We start from the raw sequence: 26,006 nt of genomic DNA, 5'->3' as shown, positions 1-26,006 counted from the left end.
TAATTAAAATATATTATTATTGGCTTAGATTGTAGAAACGCCTTTCTATAGACTAAAATAACAAAACAATTCATAATTAAAGTGGATCTCCTTTGTGTATCTGACGGTTGCTGGTCTCAGTTCAGCCACACACAGCTAATCCATACAGATGAGTCCGCATGAGCGGCAATATGGCGGACCTGTACCACGTGTCACCACCTTAATGCATCTGATCTGGGAACGGCCATCGGCAGAAGCTCATAGTACTACGGAAACATCCAGAATACTCGCGAGGCAATTACGTCCAGTTCATAGTTTAATGGCAGTTTCTGTGAAAACCCTTAATCTCCTCAGCACTATATCAGTGATACGTGCACTAAGTATATCCTAATTAAAGAGATACAAATTTAAGGGGAATTTTACTGGGGGAAAAATATAATTAAAAATGAGGGGATTACAAAAGGTTCATACAGAATAAGCAGCTGAACCAATTATTTCTTAGTTTGAATTCATTTATACTTCTCTGGAAAAAAATGTTTCTCAAGCCAAATTGTACCATTAAGGATTGTCACAGGGGGCGAATTATCCCTTTCTGTGAGGGTGCAGCATTCGGAAATTACGGCATTATTTTTCCCGTAAAGCAGTTTAAGAATAAGCAAACTTAACGACAAGCAGACGCACGTAGTGCAACTTCGGGAAGGAGGGAGGTGTGAGGGGAAAAAAAATAGAAAAAGGCAACGTTGACCTTTCGAACGGCTTTTTGTGAACATGGGGAACAGAAACGCTGAAACACAGATGCCGGAGCTGACAGTGGTAATTACCGGAGACAAAGCAACACGGCGGGCCGAGAAGCGTTTAGATGCCGGAACACGGCACACCACCAGCGTCGGCCAGTACATATTTTCCGCCGTGTTCCCGGAAGACAGCATCCAGTCGGCCTGCCAGTCCCTCTCGCTCCTTGGGCGAGGGGAAAAGCAGGCAAATCGCAAACAGTTAACATGTTTCTGACAGGGCGCCGCTTCCCGTGTTGACATAAAACTTTAGGTCATTCTGGCCGGCTCGCAAGATTCCTGATTCGTAACTGCACTCCTGCCAAGTGTCTAGCAGACGGTCCGCTCTCCCGCTCTTTTGTTTAGCGAGGGGAGAGCGCCGCATTTGTCTGGGACGGCCCACAGACAGGAAAGGATGATGTCAGGTGCGCTGGATTCTGTGTGCCTCACTGCCGCTGACTCCAGCAGAAAACCATTATGTTAAGCTGAGCTCCCCCAGGTTCGAGCCCCCCAGGATCCATCACTTGACTGGGACGACGCCTCCGATTCCCCGAGCACACCGATCACTCCCCTCTGCGTACATGTGGCGCGTTCCGGCTCAGGGAATAACTGAAGCCGAGAGTTACCAGTCACATGCATTAACAATCGAACGGGGGATCCACTTTGTTCCTGTCTCATTTTGTTGTTTGGTAGACACATGCTTTTGATTTGGGACAATAAGAAAGAAGAAAAATATGATGTAAGAATTGCATTTTTACACAGTCTTATGCAGAATTCTTTTTTTTTTTAAATACTATTTATAGCTTCTAATGTTCAAAACAGATATTCAGCACCTTGACTCTTGCATAAAACAGTAGTTATGAGCGCTTGTATTCCAACTGGTATTTTCCAGTAACTGGGCTTTCTAGAAGAAGCAATTTGGTCTTGGGTTAAAATAGATTTCTGTTCAAAAAGTACTTAAAAATTTCTGGACCTGCTTTTGTTTGTCTGTGAGCATTTTCTGTGTCATTATCGGCCTTTTAACAGGTAGGAAACATCAAGTTCTCCAGATTTATGTAGCCGCCTGCCTCCAAGCCACTAACCGGACAATGGAGCTGATTGGACAGGGGCCTAAAACACCAGCAGAACACGCAGAGAAACAGATGAGAAAAAACATGGGCGTCCTCAGTCTGTCAGGTATTTTTTTATTTTTAACATGAACATCTCACCCGATTCTAGACTCAGAATGCCTCCCTATTTATGATAAAATGGAATGCAAATGTCAGTTTAAAAAAATTAATGAATGCTTATGACCATGTGAGTTCAAATATTAAAAAGTGAACTACAATTTCCAGATTTTCTTTGCTCTACAGTTTAGAAATTCCAGGCTTATAATTTAGAATAAACACAATATCAGTATATTTCTATACAGCAGATTTATCACAATACAAAAAACATTTCCCGTAAGAGAAAGAAGTAGGAGCAGTTATACTACACTATAAATTAAATGCATCATAAACATTTTAGCTATTAAATATTTTATATATTTGTTCATCTGTTCTGCTTTGCTAAGTTACTGCCAAATTATGCATGTTGTTTATAAAACTTTAAAAAAAGAAATAGGAAAGTGTTTTACAGCTTCAAATGCACAATTGAACAAACAAATACTGGGGCAGAAGTATACAACAGTAAAAAGTCACATTAATACTCTGTGCGTGACACGTGAAAATATTTGCAACAAATAAAAGATATTTTTGAAATTGCACAGCAAGGTTCCCAAGTTAGATTGATGGGTTGCTTCATCCCCGCTGACGTGCCTGACAGCATCAAGTGAGGAAAACATTTAGAAACTCGAACGCAACATATATTTTTAACACAGAAATGAGCGTGGGCTGAAAGGTACAGAGAAGGCTTTTAGTCTGGATCCGCCCGCTACCCCCTCGACGGGCCGCGGGATGCGTGGTGACTCACAGGGGTTCCTCCCCCCCCCCCATTTGGGGACTGACTCTGCCTGCAATGTCACTTCCATGGCTTGGCATTTCAGAGACAAATGTTAACACGTCACCGTAGTTGAAATCCCATGAATAATTGTTTGGCGCTATCTGACATGAGTACAATCTCGCCGCGTCAAAAAGAGCCGCTCAGATAAATTAACAATATGCAAAAGAGGACCGACTCTGGGTTTGTTTACCCACAGAGGGAGAACGATGTCACATGAAATTTATTCACCAGTCCGAATGTAGTAATTGAGGCTATAAAATCTCCAGTGATGAGAAATGATATACTGTCCATCACTTTGAGTATTTGCTGATGACGTGTAGCTGTTAGTTTTGTAATGACTTCTTCAAAGATAATCAGCAATAGCAGCAAAGATATACATCAATTAATCATCATCACTGTTGAAGTTATAAACAAAGAGACCCAGATTTGTGCAAAACTCTACTTGTTTCCCTTTTGAGAAGGGAACTGTAAGTCTCACATCGGCAGGTAAGATATGCCACTTTCTAATCCCATGAGTAAACTGCTGTTGTACTTAGGAGTGAAGTAATTGAATTTCATTGCTAGTCATTACATGTCAATGTAAGTAGTTCTGGATACATGTCATAACCAAGTAAAAAATAAACACACCACAAACCCATGCCTGGATAAGATCAGCTGAATGCATAAAAATAATCAAATGTCAACCAAACCTGAAGGGCAATCTGGTCAGCAGGAGCAAGAAGGTGGAGCCAGAGAGTGTCGAAGAATCAACCGCACCATGACAAGCCCAAGCCACCCGCCTCAGTCCCTGGCCAATGGGACAGAAGTTGGTTTGAAATAGGACGCCAATAGCACCCAAAAAGTGCTCTTCGTCATCAGAGCAGATCCGACACTAAAATGACACATGAAGTCAACACGGCCTGTATACCAGTCTTGGCTAGAGTCTAGCTGAAGAGCCGCGTGGGACACTTCTCTGACTGGCCACCAGGGGTTCCACTGAGACTGGGGCGAGGCCCGGATGAGCTCGACGGCAGGGTCTTGTGCAGATCAGCGCCATCGGAAGGCAGCACCCTTCAGTATGCGGCACGGCCGAGCTGGAGGAGGCAGGGCGGCCGGACGGGGGACAGGGAGGAATACCGCGATGGAAAGTCACTAGCGGGCCCTGAGAGCCTTGGTGACTTCATCGCGGCTCCTGAGCGCTAAGGCTAATTTAAGAAAATGGTCTGGAACAGTCAGCACGCCATATAGGCACAGGTCATGATTCTGGCGAGAGGGTCTGAGCGAGCGCCCTGTTCATCTGTCACACGGTACACGTGGGCTGAATTTTCTACCCTGAAACATATAAACTCAGAATGAATGTGTGTGCATACCCATATACTCTGATATGTACATATTTATCATAATGACCCACAATTTGTACGAGCAATGATTGTAACAGATGAAGTGAAAGTAATCACCGCAGTGACCTCATGGGTCACTCCAAACGGCCTCGCATCCACGGCCAGAAAAGTCATTATTTATCCCGGCCAGCAAGGGCAGTCTTGGCTCTCCGGTGGGCTCTAGATCGACGCTTGACAAGCTTGTTTTTTTTTTTGTCTTGGTGACCCCAATTTGGCCTGGGGATGTCTATGTGAACGGCAGGCCAGCGGCTCGCAGCTGGGAGGGTCCGTCTCCCTGCCTGCGCTGGTCTTCAGGCCCTGCCCTGCGTGAAGGTACTTTTTTTCATAAGCAGCACCCCTTTGGAGATCTTGCCTGTCACAACGTCTGCTGGAAAAACAAAAATGAAAAAAAAAAAAACACTTGTGTATCACAGTAGCTCTGACATGCAGACTCACGGGTGTTCGAGTCAAACTCACGGGACCCTCCCCCTCTCACGTTTGTAAAATGTCACTTGAAATAGGAGGAATTATTCAGCTCCGGGTTTACATTAAAGCAAGAAGCCATTGCCGAAGAGGGGAGCGCGTTTCAGAACCTCTTCGAATGCAAGGACGCGTTTGTCATGGAGGGGAAGGCATGCACAATATCAGTGCCAGCGTTTACCACCCCGAGGAGGTGCTCCTGAAGAACGGCCTCTCGCTCCCGCTGTTCATGCACTCTTCCCTCTCAACTGTCAAGGAGCAGCTCCCCGTTATAAATGTGATAATTTTTCCTGAAGTATTTTCAAAGCGTTGATGTATCTGTCCTTTGAAGATATTCAGGCTTTTATCTGCACCTGGGAGCGCTGTTTTTTTTTTTTTCTTTCCTAAAGATTTACCAGTGTTTTTTCTGGATCCTCAGCCACCTTGTTGGTTTCGCGGCCCCACATAGATCACAACTCTCTCTCTCTCTCCCCCCAGCCGCCCGCGTCTTTGAGTACCGTGTGAGTGGAATTGCCGTAATATCGTTTTGTAAGTCTCATTAATATTGCATTAGCTTTTTCGCGTATTGACACAGGTGGGAAAATGCTATGGGAGAAGAAAACCTCCATTTTTAACTCAATGGATTCGTTTGAAAAGGGGGCCGCGCCGAAAATGGTTAGGCGCCGCATGCGGAATCAGAATTTTTAAATATGGCGTTATTTCTCCCCGTTTTCATCCACAGCTTGTGCGTTGACATTTTCCAGAGGTGAAACAGAAAATCAAAAAAAAAAAAAAAATGTCTCCCCCCCCCGGTCCTTTCTGCAAATAAAGAGAGCTTCAGCGCCGATTCCGCGTATTCGGCTCGAGTCGTTATATTCTCCACCAGCATTTGCATTTAACTCGACTTCTGAATGCCCCTCCTGACACGTTGTGCCTCGTCAGTGTCGAGAGGAATATTACTTCTCAGAAGAAGCGATCCCGGCTTTTACTGGAAACATTACTTTACTGTATGTGTTGGCCCTGGCCCCCCTGACAGGGTAATGAGTAGTAAAAACGCCAAGGAAAATGTGTGATATCAAAGTATGATTTTGTTCTTATGATTTTTTTTTTTTAACAGGAATCACGTCAACATTTTCCTAATTTAGCAGACGTTTAGCCGGTGGGGGATGAGGACACATTCATTACTCCTACAGCCAAGTGGCACAGCTCAACAGTCCTTGCTAGAGCCAGGCCGTCCCGTTTTGGAGGGCGGATACCAGTATGGGACGGATCTTTCATCTACACAGGCTGCACAGTAGTGCACACATGTACCTCAGATGTACAAAAAAAAAATGCCATTACATTTTATAAACTCTGGAAAACAAGTCCATAAGATAGTGCTTTCTAGAGAAGAGAATGTTAAGAGATAAAAATATTCTGACAGTGTCAAAAGTCAAGCTGTGGATCGTATGTCATTTCAGTCCTCTTCTCATAAGGATTTCTAATTACTTCCTCCTTCCAAGCTCGTAAAATATATCCTCCAGCTCAGAGCTTTCTCAAGCCGCAGATCTCGTCAATGCTGTTTGTAATTATCAATTCATTTGGGAATATGGTATTTCTTTAAAAATAAAGAATTGTTTTGCTCTTGGACAAAACCACATCACAGGGCATCAAACATAAGTCTTTATTGTATCTTCAAACCAAGAAAATAGAAATTCTACAATCAGGCGCCACTGACGAGCTCTGAGTCCCTCAGGAATGCATCTCGCTTTTTGAAGATAACATTGTTTTTTTTATTATTATTATTATTCCTCTGCAGTTGTCAGATCGTCTTAAATGACAAATTAAAGTCAAGGCAAATTATTCGTGAGACACATTTTGAGGAAAAGGATATGTTGCGTGGAAGTAGTCCAAAATGGAGATGAAAAAGAAATTGATGAATGACTACTGGGGAGTCCTTAGGTGCAGTAGGTTTGTCCCCTAAACGTCAGAATCAGTCTGGAATGTGACCTGTTTTCATCACCCTACATGTCAACGTGTACGTCAACATGACATCTGAAAATTAGCTTTGCGACACATCGGTTATTCAAGAAAAATGTCAGAGCTTTGTGCCGCCTACAAAATTAAGTTCTTTGGTGTGTGTGTGTGCGTGCGTGTGTGTATGTGTGTGTTTTTAACCACACAGCCAGCCTTTGGAAGGAATTCACGCACACAGAGATCTTCCTAGTGCATTGCAATGCTCTGAACAAAAAGGGGTGGCATTTTAAATAAACAGCCAGAATCAGTATGTTTTGCAGGAAATCTGCAAGCACAGAGAGGATGCACTGACAATTCTTCAGCTGAACTTTCAGTGTAGTTCTTAAGTCTTCACCCAAGAATGTATCATGCAGTTTAAAACTTCTGCACAATTTTACCAGTCAAGGAGTTTATTAAACCAAGAGATGCAAGCTTTCACTCATTAGAGAGAAAGAAAACACATAATTGAAATATATGTTATAAAGCAGTACAATATAACTTATAACAAGATGCTGACCAGAGCTGCCAATGCCTTCATCAGAGGAACCCAGAGTATTATGGGTTGGCATGAACTGATTTTCATAGTGAGCAAATTCATAAGAACGTTACATTGAGTCGACATACATTTTAAACAGACATCTACAGCGTTAGACAAAAAAAACTGAATTCTTGATGTCAAACAGATTAACAGAATACAGTTTACTCTGAAATATATCTGCGTTGATTATTTGTAGCACTAAAAATGAGGGGAAACAAACTTTAAAAAAAAAACTTAATAAAAGAAAAGTTTCTTACCCATTTGGTTTATATTGGTTTATAATGGGAAACCAGTGTACCATGATCTGTGAAATGCTCTGGAACTTGGTCAGCAGAGACTAGGTAGCTTGCCTAATTAAGATTGTTATCCTGGTTTTAAAGGCATTTACGACAGAGTAGAATCTCTAATTATGTCCAGAACAAGGCAAACCATATACAGACAGATCCTGAATGTCAGAGAACAGGCTACTTAATTCAAAAGGGCCTCCGTGAAAGAAAAGGCATATTGCGAATCAAACATATAGAGTTATAGTGCCCTGGGTCATTTGTTACCTGTCATCCAATCTACAGGCAGTAATTGCCCTGCCTGGCTGACAACGTTCCTCACCCATTAAAGGGATATTAACTGCAACCTTCAATCAGATCTTTGTATTGATTTTATCAGTACAAAATCTTCCACATTAAACAATTTAAGCAGAAAAATCACTGACTATGCCACTGATAAGAAATAAAATAGTTTATATGGTTGATACCATAATAATTCTGCTGCAATAAATCAATGAAATGTACACTTTAAGGGAGAAAGACAGAACAGAGTAATGCCATCCATAAAATGAGAGGAATTCTTATGTCTCATGCATAATTATTATTATTATTATTAATAATAATAATTGTTGTTATCATTGTCATTTAAAAATGTTGTTATTGTTTAGAATAAGAACAATATTGTAGCTAGAGTTCTGGGGACCGCACATAGCTCAGTGACTTAAGGGCACTATGTTCATGGCCATTAAGTCACTGATTCGAGTCCCAGAGTTGGCAGATTGATGTCCCCAGTGGGTCCCTGAGCAAGGCCCTTAACCCCAGTCACTCCAGGGACTGTCTGACTCTGATCTCTCAAAATAAATAAATTAAATACACACACACACACGCACACACACACATATATGTCACTTTGGATAACTAATGTCTGCTAAATCATTTAAAATTGAAATGCTGTAACAGGTGTTTCATTCTAATCAGTGGAAGAGCTCACCTATGATAAAGTGTCCGGGGAATAAGGGACGTCAGGAGGGACATTACCGCAGAAATGGCAGCCCCGCTCTTTACGGCTATCATACAGCAGCTGGAGTCTATGGCTGCAGTAGCCTATAATGTGACATACTGTGGGCTGGGGAACATTAACATGGCCACTGGGACTGGGGAGGGGGGAGATCTGTGGCTTCTATTTGTCTCAGGTCTCAAGCATAGGGCCAGAGGTCCGACATAACTGCAGTATATGGATATCTATATGATCGGAAGCCGAAAGCCCCAACGTTTCAGCGACGCACCGGCGCATCTGCGTCACTGTGCTGGGTTCTTACAAAAATGCCGTAAATATGTTCTCTGCAAAGGTGATACTTAATTACCCAAGTTTATGGTTACAGTAGCAACGTCTGCAAGCAGGCAAGCATCTCTGCTGCCCTGTATATATAGTAACATGTAACAATATATTTCTCTCATTTTATTTAAATGACAGTGCTGCAAAAAAATCCCAGTTATATAATAGTTTATATATAGCTAACGTTTGTCTAGCTGAGTAAGCCAAATGAGTAGTGATATTAGCTGAAGAGTTCTGGGGGGATGGCGCCGCACCACTTTATAAGTGAACCTTAAAAGCTGAAGAATTTTAAAGAATACACATGCAAATTTTTATTCCGATTAAATTTGTCGTAATATACACTTCCAATTCTATCGGACCTATTAAAATACTAAAACACAAAGGAAAGCGCGAAACCAGCGTGCGTTACTTTACATGAAAGGTTCAGTGTAATGCCCGCAGACACAGATCGTGACCCCGTCACGGGGCGGAATCCCGTTTTCAGTTTGGCGGGGGATTCCCTGTGGCCAGACAGCCGCTGAAGAGGCTGCGATCGCGGGGCAGGTAGTACACAAGCGCCGGGTCCGACCCAAAGTAAATAGGAAAGAGGAAAACGGACACCGCTGTCAGCAGCAAAACTGAGCGAAGAAAGAGAAAAGCCGCACAGAGTGAGTCTGTGTTCCAGTTACACTAAAGAAAATATTTCTACAGTTCTGCGGCGGTCCTGAAAGACGGGACAGATTAAAATGCACCCCACCCCACCCTAATCGAGTCTGTCATCTGTCGATTCATTGTCACTTCATTTTCAGAGAGCTGTTTTGAGAGTCTTCCTGGATATTTTTCAGTGCATACTGCACCACGCCGAGGACTTCGGGGCATGATTCCATCCAGCTGCCTTTGCCTTAAATGCCTTTGGCATTTCAAAGCGGCTGCTTTTGTTTCTAGTGCCAGGCGATGTTTATTTAGGTTCGAAATAAAACGGCAATGTCGTGTATTTTCTGTCATAGCTAAGTGCGACGCCGCCTCGAAGAGACATTACCGAAAGTCAGGGCCGAAAGGAAGAGGAGACGCTTCTGGGCCTGGACCCGGTTACAAGATGCACATGTCGTGGAAAGAGCATGTAGGCCTCCAAAACAGACACAGACATGGAAGACACACTGATCCTCCATAAAGAGAAGAACTACACGGTGTTTTAAGTCACTGTTATTAACGGGAAAGTGGGATGTGGTATATCTATATTATTAAATGCGATGTGAAAAGACGCTTATAATATATTTATAACATACGGATAACCATTATATCGCATTATATTGATGATAATGCAAACAAGGCCGGGTCACTTTCTCTTCTTATTCTGTTGATGTTTCCTAAACTTTAAAATATGCAAAAACACGCTAAATCACAAGTTAACCTGACGTTATGGGAACAATAAAGCGCGGAATAGTCACACTTTCCTGAAAGGAAACTATTCAAAAGAAAATTTTCAGGTAATTTCTTTGTTAAAAAAATCAGAACACTGTTTGAGCAAGACAAGAAAGAAACGAATGGCCATTAATAGGCCTGATTTGCCACATAATGTTGTAAACCATCTTCCACATGTTCTGAGGCCTCTGCACATGGGGAAGGCATCAAAGCCGCCACATTAAACAGTTTGGTTGAATTTACTGCATACGTGAATAAAAGTGACAGTTTCTTCTAAGAAAGAGGTACTCTTTGTGTAGTGGCCGCATATGATAACATGTGCAGTGGACCTAAAGCTGCATTTTCTCTGTCACTCTGAGGCTATACCAGTGTCGTTACTGTTGTACAAATTAAAGCATATAGTCACTCCGCAAGCTAACGAATTCGATGATAAGATAATAACGAGTGTGGTACTATGGGAACCAAATTAAAGATAGTGTTTTCGCTGAAACATAACCCAAAACAGACAAACAAGATCTTTATTCACACGAGAAGAACGACAGTAATAAAAAAAAAAACAGAAGAAACCACACGGCACATTTATTGGATTTGCTACGAAACTGTGGCATTTCTGATTTTTAAAACTTCGGGAATCTCTTACATGCAAGGGACCCTAAGAGATTTTAATAGATGAATTAACAACTTGTTAAGCATTTTTTGCTTTCTTTTTCTTTTATCTTCAGTTTGTTTAAGACATTGCTGTGAATGATAGAAAAAAATAAACCATGAAACGGAGTATTTTTGTTCCTGCAAATGACATTTGATACCGTAATCACAGTTTGGTTACCAACCATAAGTACTTTTGAAATGCAAAAAGCAAAGATTTATGGCTGCCAGGCTGCGTGTCTGCACAATCAAAAATTGTTTACAATTATATTTGAAATGTACAAATCTTGGATACAGTATAATCTAGAAGAATGTCTATTCCAAGAAAAGCAAGACCGTTTTCTTAAAACCAACTTCTGTTAAGCATTATAGATCAATATATCTATTGTCGCAAACATTTTTTTAAAATTCTTTCTTTTTAAACAACATTTCCGTAGACCAGCCCAAGGCGCGCAGTGCAGAGAATATACCGAAGGAGTGGTGACATTTATCGGACATCTCACCATAGCAAAGCTGGCTATGTGAAAGTTTCCACACGCTTCACATCGCCACGCTTAATAATATTAAGCGCTTAATAAGATATCACTCCTCACTCGGCACTGATCTGTTAACTTTTATTTAATGACCAAGGCGCACCAAGTTTCTAATTATATTTTGACTGTCGTTTTATCTTTTTCTTTTTATATATAAAAAGGTGTAATCTCTTGTGATACACTTCGCTAGCTCTCTTCCATTTAGGCTAGGCTACATAAATATAGGCCGGCCTATTAATTCATGGATGTAGAGTTTATGTTATGCCTTAATATATAAGACGTAGCCTATGTAAAAGATGGAAAAGTATAAAGCAAAGTTTACTGTCCCTACGTGATCCCGGAGGGAGTAAAGCCCAGTGTGTCCGGGATCAGGATGATTCTGACGAGAAGAGCAAAGCCCAAATCCCGGCGTGTATCGCAGAGCAGCATCCTAAACCCCAGGATGAAAGCCGGGGATAAGCATCCAAATTTCCATCTTTACTGCAAAGCCGCGCTAATGACTTTGAGGAAGAAATGACGATATGTATCCCCCCCCCCCACCCACCCACACACGCACACGCACACGTACACACAAATCGGTCACTTTTTGCACTTTTTCTTTCCAGGGATTAATCTCAGCGAGAGTACACCTATGAAAAGCTGTTTGTTTTTACTTCTGTCGGCGTGGCGGGTAGGGGGCGGGATTGGGGAACAGTACCCCCATTCAGCACAGCAGAGCTCCTGCACCTGCCCACAAAAAACTTCTTAGCAATTACGTTAACGGGAGGCAGCAAACGGGGGCAAGTGGCCGGGCTCGCTGACCGGGGGGCGGCAAAGGGGCGCCGCAGTAAGGTGCTTCTGGGGACCTGAATAGCCTGGTTCATCCCGGGGTCACATGTGTTCGCTGAACCCTATTGCTCTGACAGACCCATTACCGAAGAATAAATAATAAACGCCGCTTAATCTCCCTCCTCGCTATTAGGCGCAATAAAACCAGCAGGTAGGTGCCATTTAAAGTGCCACGTCTCAGATTCCTGCAGCCGGAGGCCCATATGGCCATGAGGAATTAACCGTGGACCCATAACAGGACTCTTGCTGAACTGTTTCATCCTACAGGTACACACACACACACATATATATATATGTGATGTCTTTTCAAACCCGCATACGACGTTTATCATCATTAATCTGTGTGATGCACAATGTAGGCCTAAATGGTTTGATGGTCATTTTCCTTGCATTAAGATAACTTTAAAATTGGATCCTAAGCACTTTTACACAACACAATGGACCAGTAGTTCCCATTTTATTTATTTATTTTCGCATTGTACTTTGCATATAAAGGGAATTGAACAAGAGAGGCCAAATCCAATAATACACTTATTGAATTTATTTCCTTGCCAACCTTAGACTAGCTAGGTGTTATATCTCTATGAAAAAGTTTATTCTAGAATAGCATTCGCTGAAGAGTAGCTCTGTATCTAGTCTTAACATAGCTAATTCAAATGATGAAGGAATTTTCACTATATATTTTTTCTCCCTACAGTTTTCTGGCTTCTGTAAAATGTTCATATAGATTAAACATTTATCTGCAAGATTTCAGAATTACTCAAGAACCTCTGATGTTCAAATATGAATTAACAACAAACAATGAGGATTATTAGTGAATTAATGTTATAGCTATTCAACTGTCTAACAATGACACTCAGATTGAAAAGAGAACAGTGAACAAAGTGAAAATTATGTTTAACGCACTAACTTGTATTGACAATTCATGAATCCACCAAACATGTAGCTAGTTCTGTAAGGTCTGGCTTCACAGAAAGCTATTTGCATAGTACAAATTCATTATTCATTAAAAGTCATTTACTGATGAGCGCATATGCCGCACTGAAGAACACGGGAAGTGGCAGTGTGAAGGTCTGCATGAAGTGTGCCAGGCTAAATGGCCATTAATTATACACATCCCCACTGGTCCAGTGTTTACATGGAGTTTGCATATCAAATAGATGTTTCCAGTGATGTCCTACTGTAGTTTCAGGGTGGGCCAAGAAATGCCATTCCCCAAGCTCCAGGGAAAAGCTTTGTGTTTACAGTGCAAAAAACCCTTGATTCAATATAATGATTGATCACAATAATTTACTAATATTTAAGAGGTTCTTTAAAATGCGTTTCTTTGCTGGCTTCTTAACCCTGACCAATAAAAAGTTCTCCATTATTGTAAAGCAAAACATTTAGTAATCAAATTAAATGTATATTTTGTTTTGAATTAAATATGCACTACATACACTAGCTGCACTCCCCCTCCCCCTTTATTCACTAATTCATTGTCATTATACTAATAGAATTATTATTTATAATAATAAGATATTGAGGTGAAATCGAATTTTAGCTTAAATAATGATTTGATTATTGTTTTGTTCATTGCCATAATTCAAAGCACATATGAAAATGTTTATAACCATAACCAAAATATGGCAATTTCTCAGACAGAAAAAGGGGGGGGTATGGTTCTATAAAAAAAATATTTACGTAGTCATAGTCTGTCACTTTACTCTGACCTTTTTCGGCTGTTAGATTTCATTTGTTTTATTGAATTGTTAAGGGCAAAGAGGACACACAAGCAAACAAACAAGAGCCACTTCTGTGAGGGAAAGTTCCGGAAGGCAAGAGGAGGCCTCGTTATAAAGATGGGGGGCTAAAGGAGGACATCAACACTGTCTGCTGGAAGTCATTAAGTTCTCAAGAAGAAGAACAAGAAGGAGGGAGGAAAAAAAAGTCCCTAAAGAAGATAAAAGTTTCCATTTTCTAAAATGTAAATCAAAAACATATTCATTAGTATCGGAAAACTAACATGCAAATATCCACCACTTGAAAAGCACTGCTAAATATGTACAAGAGCAAAAACAGAAAATACATCTGGCGCTGGCTTGTGAGGCTCGCTCTTCTGCGTATTATCTGGAGAACCTCTCTGCTCCACGTCTGGCTTTTTGAGGATTATGGTAACTGGTGGGATGACATAGAATGATAAGCCGCTGTGGCCTTTATTTATTTTCCCTGTGAACGGCACAGATGGAGGGGGCTGGTCCCGCGCCGCCTGCGGGTTGCTCGATGCCCGGCAGTGTTTATTCGTCCTGATCGGGCACCGTCTTGGGCGGAAAAGGAGCGGGGAGCTTGACGGCCCGGGTGAACGGGGAGTATTGTGCCCAAATTAGGACGTTTAGTCGGGGCCGCAGAGCGTGTTACGCCATGACATTGACCGTGCCATGCGAGTCATACCGATGTTCCCCTCCGTGATTTACTCATGTCTGTCTCCATGAGGCCCTGCCCCCCCTAAAAACCTCCCTGAGAGCGGGCCATCGTGGCACGGAGCTTTCGGCAGTCACAGGCAGCCTGGCTGCCAGCCCCCCCAGCCCCCGCCATGCTCATGGTACCACCCTGTCTTTCATCCCCCCGTTTATGGTGTCCCCTTTTTCAGATGATTGTTTTTCATTCCCCCTCTCCTTTCTTAATGTCTAGATATGCACTTTTTTTTTTCCCTTTCTCGCAGTGCCTTGTGGCCACTCTCTGTTCCCCGGTTCGAATAGCTGACCGCTCGATCTCATTAAGCGGTCGCCGCTGCCTCCTTTCAAACGCCGCCAGCTGGGCTGAGCCTCACCCCCCCCCCCCCTCCACCCAGAGCATCAGAGGAGCCCCCCCCCCAAGGCTTGTTTATGACTGGATGTTTTACGACCATCTCACAAAAGCTTGTGCTGGTTAAGTGTCACGTTTCTCGCTCACCCCGTCTGACATTATCATGTACGAACCGCCGCGGGGAGGGGGGGGGGGGGGGCACTCGTTAAAAACACCCCGGGCTCTGCAAACGTGGCTCATTTCCTCTGATGCCCTGCGCCATGTAGCTTAGCCCACAGCACGCAAGATGACTGAACTGACTACATGCAAGGAGAATCGACCGATTTTTGAATGGCTTAGAACAGCAGCGGACAGGAGGTTCTGTTTTGAGCCGTTAGCCACAGAGCTTTAGCAGAAGCTCACTCTTACATGCTCAGAAAAAAGGGTAAAAACTGGTACCTTTGCTGGTCACTGGGGCTGTATCCTCAAGGCTCTGCCAATTCTACCCTTAGCTGTAGGCAACTGTACCTTTTAAGGTACAGAAATTGGCTCTGAAGATCATTTTTGTACCATTAGTGGTACATTAATGCTGTTTGTACATTTGGGATGTTCCTCAGAGTCTATTACCCTAAAAGGTCCAATTACAAGGGTACAGCCCCAGTGACAAGCAAAGGTACAAGTTTTTACCCTTTTTTCTGAGAGCGTGCCGCCTCGTCACAACGCGCTTTGGCATACAGGGAGTCATGTGCTGCACGTCAGACGCTCATAGTCGATAAGCCGCAACGGGGAGGCAGACAGTGTCCGTCAGCAGCAGCATATCATGAACCAATCGTATTTCTGCGCTAAGAATCTTCTCAGATATGTTTATCAGCTGTCCGGCTAATCTGCCCAAGCCTTCCCACTCTGTTATGCTAGCATCACGTTGCATAACACGATGTAATCCACTTGCCTTGGAACTGAAGGAAATTACGCACTTGGTAATGCACTGGGACCAGTCCTGATGGGGCTTCTACATCAACGGGGACACGTGAGACCATCAGTCAGCTGTTGGAGCACACGGCCGATGAGTAATCACTGCAAGACAACATGTTCATAGATATATCAATGCACCATCTATTTACCAACTCCCATTATACCAAGCACTTCATAGAGCATTAATCACTAAAGTGTATTAATCCCATATGTTGACCAACAGTAAAATAACGCCGTAATTGCCCCAAATTAAAGTAGTAAATTTCAGTGGGAATGGTGAAATATGACAATATGTGAGCTGTATGGCCCCGGTGAGATTTCATTACAACTGAAATATAACAAATTCACTATGAATAACAAGCCAAAATCAGTGTATCCTAGTACCTAAATCAGACACGCATCCATACAGAATGACTAAACAACTGCGTAACGCCATGATGTCTTCCGCAGAGAAAACGCACCTGCATAAAGATGGGGTCCCTATCCTTGTTCAGCGATAAGTGTTGGGGTTGATTAGTATCACCGACCTCCCACTCTGATTTACGGCACTTTTCATTTCCGTAATGGTGGCCGATTTCATTCAGACCCATTCATTTTTAAATGGATCGGCGCCATGATTATCTTTTCGCTAACCTCTGGGAATCACGGTCACCAAAAAGCTCATTGTCCCATATGTCGCTCTCCCAACATGCTGGAGACGAGTCCCTCCGGACCACATCCACTCTCGGGGCATGAACGGGACAGAGAAACCACTTTACCCATGGATGACCTGGGTGTGCTGGTTTCAAGGTCTCAGTCATCTCGAGAACCTGCAGGAGAAGCTGATTCGGATTTCTGTCAAAGGCCAATCTCAGGCAGGCGTGAAAGCCTCTCATTTACGATCCCCTTAAATGCAACAGACTTCTCAGAAACACACCTAGAACATAAAAGCAACCACCATTGTAGGTGCTGTTTTGGAACAAAATAATAGGGGGGGGGGGGCAACGATCTGACACATAAGTACTTCAAAACAGACCCTTAACAATCTCTTCCAGAACCAAACACACCGAAAAACCATCATATAGCTTCTCAAACCTCATAGTGGTCTAACAGAAACTCCCAGAGGCTGAGCGGTTCATCTTAAAATACAACAACCTTTCTGTTAAGGGACAGAAAAGCTGTGAACAATGACAAGAAGTCAATGGGAGAACCACCCCCGCTACTGAAAGCGGTATTGAGTGTTTAAAGTGAACTGTTGCTTAGGGTGGGGGGGTGGGGGGGAACACTGACGTGAATATGCAAGGAAAACGTGTGGCGTGGAGATAACAGCAGGTGTGAGGTATGACGGAAGACGGGGACGCGACCCTTTTCCCCTTTATTTACTGCACTCTGTAAAGAGTCGACGTAAAACACGACAGGACTTGTGACCCAGGAAAAATGTTCTATTCTTTTAGTGTTAGTGTTAGAACCAGTGCAAGGCTTTTAGGCAAACATGCTACCAAAAAAAACCCAGTAAAACGTGTCAATAGCGAGTGGGAGTAGCAGCTCACTCTGATGCAGGAGGGCATGAGCAGAGCTTGTGTCCTGAGGGCGACACAGCAGCAGCGCTTGACCCCGAGTCGCTGTCAGCCACCGTTTATGAGCTCGGCCCCAGAGCAGGGGCAGCTCCCAGTGGGCGGACGGCCTTCCTCGTACACACGGGTCGCGCCGAACTGCCGACAAAGAATGGCAGCGCTGCCCCAGAATTAGGCAGCTGTCAGGGGGACTAAAAGTGTAACGCGAGGCTTCCAGAAACCCGCCAGACCCCACCAGCTCTGCACACAAGTGTATCTCGGGAACACGCAAGCCCAGCCTTTTCTGGGTCACCCCCATTACGTCGACTTTGGTCCGCTCCACATTAAAATGATCATTTACCCCTCCCCACACACGGAGCTGTGTTTCACCACAGGGCTGAAGCGCTGCGGGGGGGGGGGCGGGGGGACAGTACGGCTAGGTGGACAAAAACAGACGCCTCAATCTGGAGTGCAGCTGGGACAAAACCGTGCTCAAGATGGGGCCAGCCTGGCTCACTCTCCTTGGGTGGGGGAGGGCAGAGAAAGGTGCCTCAGCCCCTGGCAGCAGCTACGCGCCCATTTAGTCAGCACATCGCCCCCTGGTGGCAGAGTTGGAAAGTTTCCATTTCCCCCAAGAGCCACACTTGTGCCCGACAGTGAGATACAATCCACAGGGTAATTTACAGCCCTGGCTGCTCCGTGGGATTTATTTTTTTAAGAAATGACTTGATATAAAATATATTTATTTTACCTTTGAATAAATCAATATGATATTCTTTATCAAATAAGAGGTCAAAGCATACAAGATTCTCTCCATCTTCTGTCTCAAGATATAATTGGCTGATTAATTACAATATTTCCCGTTAGCATTTAACGTGTTTCAGCTCCGGTATTCATACCAAACAGCTTCCTCAAATGACACTGAGGTTGTTGCACATGTCATCTCAAATCAGGAGAAAATTTCTCAGAGAAGGGATTTACTGGTAAAGTCCTTCCATTTTTTTTTATAGGTCTCCTGCCTGATCGGATTTCATTAATTACATTAATTTAAATAAAGCATGTGCTTATTTTGAATAAATTAACACTGCATCCTGTCTTAGAAAGTTACAGCCATCTCATTATATTAATTTAGACAAATCTGAGAAAACGGTCTGGTTAAACAAAGAGTGTGTGCCAGAAGTTCTTGGCTTCCAATAATCCCCTGCAATTTGGAGGTGAAATGTTTGTCCTGCTTTTAATAATGTTATAAGCATGTCACCGCTGAAAACAAGCAGCACGTTGTTATTGCAGGAAAAGCACATTTGCAATCACTCCCCAGAACCACTGAGAAGGAAGCCAGAAAGGGGGGGGGGGGAGGCAGCCCAGGCAAAAGACGAAAGGCCACGGAGGGGTACAGGTGGGGTCCCACGCTGGGGAGCCTGGATGGGTCGTGTGAAACATTAAGTAGGGCAATATACAGGAGATCCAGCCAAGTATAGACATAATTACCCATTTGATGGCTCTTAGTTAGCGATCAAAGGTAACGGTTCACGGTAACGGTACACGGTAACAGCACGTGGTAACAGTACACGGTAACGGCACACTGTAACCTCAGCGGTGGGTCTGTGGGAATCTCTGAGCTGGCTGGCACCATTCATTATCAAAAGCGAATTTTAATATTTTCTTGATCGAATGTGCTCTACATCCCGCATTACCTCGGTGTCCAAAAATAAAAGAACCTTAACATCAGCTTCTCTTTCTCCCTAGTGCTGTAGTCCATTCAGCAACATTGACTGATATGCTGTCTCCGGTTCTGAACTCATTTTCCAGAGATATCGACAAAGTAATCCCCATTGTCTGATAAATGGCTCAAGTTTATCTAGACAATTAGAAATGTATATATACATTATACTTCTGTGGTAAATCCTTGTTTGTATTTAACATTTTTATTTACCCGAAAGTCTTTCTGCTGTTTCATAAAATAGCTCAAATAATTTCATAACTTACGAGTTATCACAGGTTTCATTTGATTCTAAATATAACCATTTTTGTGACATTGTAACCCTTTTTTACTTACCTACGATCATATTGAGAAGGCTTGTGTTTTTGATATTTTGATACTATGTAACATACTGTAGGCCTATGCATTAGCTGGCTTTATAGAGTTACGTGTAGATACTGAAATGTTGGCCTATCAAAAGACTCGTTTGTGTTGGCTGCTGTAGACACAAATAGGATACATGGTTCTGTGTTCCACAGGAATCCGGTCCAATCAAGGTGCCAGTATTTACATATTAAACTACATATAACAGGTAAATGTAACAGACTGGCCTACTGCCATGCATATCAAATGAGAGCCATCCAGATCAAATCCTAACAATGGAAGGAACTGATGTCAAGGAACTTGTATTGATTTTTACTTGGAAATGTTCTCCGAAGACAAATCTAGATTGACATTGCCTGACAGTCGGTTTGAAAGTCCATGGATTAGGAAGCGCAATTTTACTCTTATCGCTTGACTTGTCAGTTACAATTGTTGGACTTGGTGTTAACAGTGTCTCGATGTTTAAAACGAAATTACTTAATTAAACTGACTTCACCTGGCTATTTATAGATGGAAAACCACAGAGACTAAGCTGGTATAGTTCAGTCTTCACCTCTGCACATTCTGTCCGTTCTCCAATATTCATGTCCTAGGTGTAAGTAGGCTATGCTGTATTGAATTTAAACAATTTTAGTTCACGGATTGGCTTAGACACCAGTCCATCTCACAGCATATGCCGGGGCTGTAGTCAATCTCTCCCCGTCACTTTCCGGTCTGTAGGACCTCTGTTATGACTAGATCACAACCGAGAAGAAACGCACCTGCTGCCTGCAATAACAGCGGCTCCAGCAGCAGAAGACGGATGGTCAGGGAGCTATTTATAGCGGTTAGATGTGGTCAGGAGAGAGCAGCTTCTTCCCCCAGATCTGACATGGAGAGACGGAGCAAGAGCCGCTCTCACGCTCCGGGGACGCGGTCTATTACAAACGCCGGTTCACTTTTATTTCCGCGATCTCTTCTTTCTTCAGTGCTAAATATTGCATCCCCACCCAGCTCTGCACATTATCTTTTCCAGCCTTCGGTTTAAATATAGGGTGAATGTGTTTCAAAAACAAAACCACATTTCAAAGCCGATCTACTGTAACGGGCTGAACGAGACGCAAGGATGCAAATGCAGTTAATAATCGTGCATGAAACAGCCTATGAATATGAGAAAATAATGTGCTAGACAACAGTAAAAATACAGCGGCCCCACCGTGCCTCTTAATAAGAGACCACTTCTAATGATTTATAAGCCCGTTATTGGGGATTTAAAAAGTGAATGAATAAATCCGTATGTAAAGTGTCCAACAAAGGGTAAAATACTCAAAAAACGAATCTGCAAATAGACCCAGACTCAGCTTCCTCTCTGAAATACTCTATAGCACAATACATAGCGTGTATGTATAATATACAATATACTGAATTTTATACTAAAATACAGACATTACAACCCCATATCAAATTTATAGGTCAATAAAAAACAAGACAGTTATGCTACAAAAGCGGTAAAAATCCCACAATTCACTCACTGTACCTGCTTTTCTTCTTAATCATAGCAGTATCTTGAGCGTGGCGATGTAAAATGTATAAATATGTGAAAAGTGAACGCTGTATCCATTACCTGCCCTTACCTCACTCCACATGTACTGAGTAATATATTCCTATACATTAAATAGGATGCCATTCCTGGCAGAAACACTCGGTCGCCAGTGAAATAAATATATTATTTTGTCCAGTGAAGACAACTGAACTATTATCTAAATCCTTCTGAGACGGCTGGATCCAATACAGTCCAGAACACATATGGGCAACAGGTTTGTCCTTACTAGTTATGAGCAATAAAATCAACACAAAAAACAGTCATATTAATAGTGACAAATGAGGGTTGGGAAACACATGTTGGAAGAAAGTCTGAGAAGAAGGATGAAACCGGGCTACATATATAGTAAATAAATGGAGGAGGGGGGAAAGACCGGGATCAAACGTGGATATCGGTGTCTGGCGTTTTATACGCGACAAATTGGGATAAGTATGCGTACAATTCGTATTAAAACGGTACATGTTTCGTAGTGAACACGCGGAAATATTGTTACCAGATAGACCGGCTGCCATGAATAAGCGAACATAAAATAATCTCGACATTTAATCGCAAAACATTTGGGGAATTTATGGAAAGAGCAAGACTGAATAAGTATAATAACTTGCTGAGATCCGCATGTTCCAACCACATGATGATGTAAATCATTTTAGCAAAAAGCGCAGACAGGTGATAACGCTTCATAATCCACGCCCCCTCCCCCCTGTGATCCCGGGGTTACCTGCGCCGTCACCCCGCCGAGCCGCAGCCTCAGCCGGGCGGACGTGGGCTAGCCACCACCGGGGGACCAAAATATATATATATTTTTTCTTGTTTGCTATCTTTCCAAATACATTAGATTCTAACCGCAACCTGCGCAGTATTAGCGTTCGATTTCCTTCGCCTTCCGCCAACAGAAAGACAGGGCCTTAGTATAGTATAGTGGAGGATCAAGTCAGTGAATGTAAGTTGAGATCATTTCAGTAATATAAAGTCGGGTGTATATAACTTATTCGGCAAGAAAAATACAGAACAAACCTAACTGATTTATGTTATCCCCCTGAAGGAGATAGTAACACCATCTAGACTCTAGAGGAGAGAAGTTCCTTTGAGGGAGACGTCTAAATGATGGTTCAGCAAAGTTATCCTGATGATCTACGCTTTCAATAAGCAGATATCGATTAGCAAATATAACCAAGGCAATATACACTCATAAGGTGTGCGTAAAATAAACACAGAGACACAAGAGCCTGCCGGCGGGGTCCATCGCGGGACGTGCAGGCTGGTCACACAGTGCCCGTTACTCCGCGATATTTACAGCCACGGAGGGCTGGATGAATATAAACCACTGTTAACCTGCTCAGTTTATTATGAAGTTTATTGGGCTTGTCTGTGACCATAGAAATTGCAAATCTATATACTCCATCACAGTAGGCTGCACACAGACAGCAACAGGCCATTTACTCTAGTCGATTTATTTTACAGACTTTGCGGCTTGATTTGCCCTATTTATTTGAATAGTCGCCAATCATTTCCCTATGGTCCTGTTTAATAAGGGGGATTTGTGTGAAAGCCAATTTTAAATTTAAACGCTGAGGCAATGAAATAAATACAATTCAGAGAAAGGGGCTTCAAGTTAGGGTGTCAGACTTAATGCAAGGTTTTTTTTGGTATTAATGTGACTGAGAAAAGGAATTATTTTCCAGAACAGGCCATTCTGGTATTACTATCATCTATAACACATGGAAGAGGGAGCCATTCAGACAGCTGCATGTGGTTTAACACCACAGAATAGTAAAGTGCACCCATGAATATACGACAATATTCAATGAACTCCGAGAAAGTGTGTGCCTTATCACTGCATGTTGGAATTCAAAAGTATATACAGCGAATATGATCAGCGCCGGTCTTGCTAATGTATAAATGTGTATCTACGCACTTATTTACTTATATTGCATGGTTTTATGAAGCCACTTTTGGCTGTACCTCTAAGTAGTTATATATGCATGACTGCAAATTAGATTAATATTTTATACATTGTTATTATTATTATTATTATTATAACAACAACAACAATAACAACAACAATAATAATACCTTCAGTTAAACCTCTTTATTAAAAAATGACTTCAACTTAGTCAAATGTTGGTTTGTATAATTCATTATCTTTATTTTTCATAAGAATATACTGTATAATAAAGTCAGGGTCCAGCCAACATTTATAGCATAATACTTAGAGGTGGGCGACCGGTAAGGGGGGGGCATGCTCCGCTTCCTGTTCACTATCTGCTGTTGTTTTGTCAGGACAGTTTAGAACAGCCTAACCACCTCTTGTTTTGACATATGGCTCCATCTTTTGTTTTCACTATTAATGGGAACCATGTTCTCTGGCACGGCTGCACGAAGGACCCCACACTTTCACGGAGATCGTGGGGCTCCGTTACGGAGGCTACAAGGACAAATGAGAGAGAGTGAGTCTCGTGGGGAGGGGGCGCTTGGCCTTCACATTCAACCTGTTTCCCATTAGGGCGCTTTAAGCTGAAAGCATCGGAACGGTTTTAAGGCGGATCCGGTATCAGTGAAAGTCGGCACAGTTTGATGATTTACCATCACTTTTCAGTGACCAGTCACAGCGTCTAGCAGCATTTTAAGTCACACTAAGAGCACGATAAGTTTAATTCTTGCCAAAGTTCCATTTTCACTAAAGTATGCCTAGAATAATAATGTATTTAAATAATGTCCCGAAGACAAAGGAGCTGTTGTAAAATGACAGGTAAGCTAGCGATCAGCAGAATAAATATTTTACCCCCCCCTCCCCCCCTTTTCTGTTGAGCTGGAACAAGTGCCGATTCTTTCTTTCATGGGGAAATTGGCTAATTTGACCCACAGTGACCCCATGTATAAAGCGTGACCTGGCTATCAGACAGAAGCCTTGTACTGCCTGCTCCAGACAGCGGAAACACTAATCACCGCACCCACCTGGTGCACATAGGCTAGCTGGAGGCACGACTGCAACAGGAACTGTTAACTGCGCTGGTCCGGAAACAGCTGTTTCACTCTCAGGTCTCTGCAGTCTGCAGCCACTTTACAAAATAATACGCTTAAAAAAATAAATCGCACCCCAGTTGTTGATTTTCCCTTAATTGTGAGGAGTGCAACTTTGTCTGCAAGACTCGTGTAGCGCAGTGCAGAATGGATTCGGCAAAACTGTGGGGCCCTCTTTCTATTTTAAATACTTGGGTTAAAATTCTCTCCACATGATCCAGAACAACGGAAGCTGAGATTTTACCCTATCGTCTCTGAAACTGTGGGAAAGTTTCAGCAGTGCAAAACCGCAAAAACACACCATAGTACTGGAAAAGCCATACATACCGAAGTCCATATTTAAAACTACCATATAATAATTGTTTTTTCGTCCTTAAACTGACCCGATTTGCAGATTTTACATTAAAGTCATTTATCATTTATCGTTATCGTCACTGCGGCGAAAGAATCTTCACTCTCCGTGGCGCAGGTGAAATTTCCCTGATATGAGTAAGGTTTTTGAACTTTAAAGCTTGTCCTGTGTTTTTTAATCTTCCATGTTCGCTAAATAGCAGATAAATCATTCCGTAAAGCAAGGTCGGCTTGTGCCAGAGAAAGGGCATGCAATCACTCCGAATAAAGGAGCAGAAAGAGCTGACATCAGCGATTTCTGATGGGCCGGCCTTGACAATCGCCCGCCGCCAAGGGTTAGCACAGGAAAAGCAGCCAAGACGTCTTTCATGACTGGAGAGCCACAGCTCGCCTGTGATTTCCCCAGCATGCACTTTCTGGATTGCCTATAAAAAGGCTTTTACAAAATTAGAACTTATCCAATCCTCTACATATGCTTCCCAGTGCTCAGAGATATTGTTTGAATTTCACCCAAAGAAGAGTCATACTTTTGCATGGCAAAAGACAAGTTTCGAAGATCGTCTCACGACATCACCGACATGTGACGGTATTTTGCATTGACACTCACCGTAATCACTCTGACTAAATGACACTGCTGCTCCAGGGCCTGTTATGTATTTTTTGGAATGGAGTAGTTTCAAATAATTCAAAAGAATGGAGCTGACTGTACAGAGAAGAGCCCTGTTGGTCTCTCGCCTGACGTCACACCTGAAGGCCTGTCCCACTCAGTCCCCCCGGAAAGCGCTGCGGATTTTCACCGTGCCCCATGCCGACACTGATATCCGCTCCATTATCGCTCGGGATTTCAGAACATTTCTCAATTGCTCATTTATTTTCCCAAAGTATTAGGCTGGGAACCTTCTAAGCCGCACCAGGTCTCATCCAGGAAAACAAATCATGCCCCTTTTCTGCAAGAGAACAAATACGGAGAGCGGCGGGGAGACTGATAGGGAAATCCCTGGTCATCATGTGCGGCAAGATCAAGCGGATCAAACGCTGGGCAGTACTGGATGAGCATACTGTGGGAAAATGGGATGTATCTTAGCTACATTTCTGATTATGCCCAAAACAGGAAAGGAACTATCCTTTCTTCACAGGCAGAGACATGTTACGACCAATTAAATATAATAAATTTGCTGTTTTACAGACTTATGTAAGTTTGAGACTGTAGAAGGGAAAATAAAAAATCAGCTGCTTACCAAAGTCAAGCAATGTTACTTTATTTTATGCAAATTATAGAATTTAATTAATCAATTAGAATCAATTAAAACCCGTGGACCCTACAGGCCTTAAAGGTCGTAATTGGAAAGGTTTGATGTACAGTAAAACTGCAACAGTGCATTAGAGCATCGTCATGGCCAGTGATTACAATGTTCCCTGATGACAGTCACCACATGGCGAAGACAGTCAAGGTCCCAAGATCTCCCTGAAACCAATACAGAAAAGCACGACGTCTATGGCAAATTGCATTAAACAGCCTACACAACAAAGACCTCCCATGAATGTATTCTGTAAATATCACGTAAAACAAATTCAGTGTGCATACATACAGAGATATATGTGAAACAGTACTTCAGA

At 42.7% G+C, this 26,006-nt stretch overlaps 2 long non-coding RNA genes across 2 annotated transcripts; one reads left to right on the top strand and one right to left on the bottom strand.

Annotated features, from left to right (window-relative positions):
• Positions 1-250: 250 nt before the first annotated feature.
• On the top strand, positions 251-7,282 carry LOC111843893 (uncharacterized). Its single transcript, XR_002838269.2, has 3 exons — positions 251-1,488; positions 1,776-1,925; positions 5,664-7,282. It is a non-coding gene; the product is annotated as an uncharacterized lncRNA (long non-coding RNA).
• LOC111843895 (uncharacterized) lies at positions 1,914-21,079 on the bottom strand. Its single transcript, XR_002838270.2, has 3 exons — positions 20,952-21,079; positions 15,823-15,922; positions 1,914-4,472 (listed from the first exon to the last, which is right to left on the bottom strand). It is a non-coding gene; the product is annotated as an uncharacterized lncRNA (long non-coding RNA).
• Positions 21,080-26,006: the final 4,927 nt, after the last annotated feature.

Source organism: Paramormyrops kingsleyae, chromosome 23 (assembly GCF_048594095.1).
Source record: "Paramormyrops kingsleyae isolate MSU_618 chromosome 23, PKINGS_0.4, whole genome shotgun sequence".
Taxonomy (NCBI): Eukaryota; Metazoa; Chordata; class Actinopteri; order Osteoglossiformes; family Mormyridae; genus Paramormyrops; species Paramormyrops kingsleyae.
This window is presented reverse-complemented; position numbering and strand designations above follow the sequence as displayed.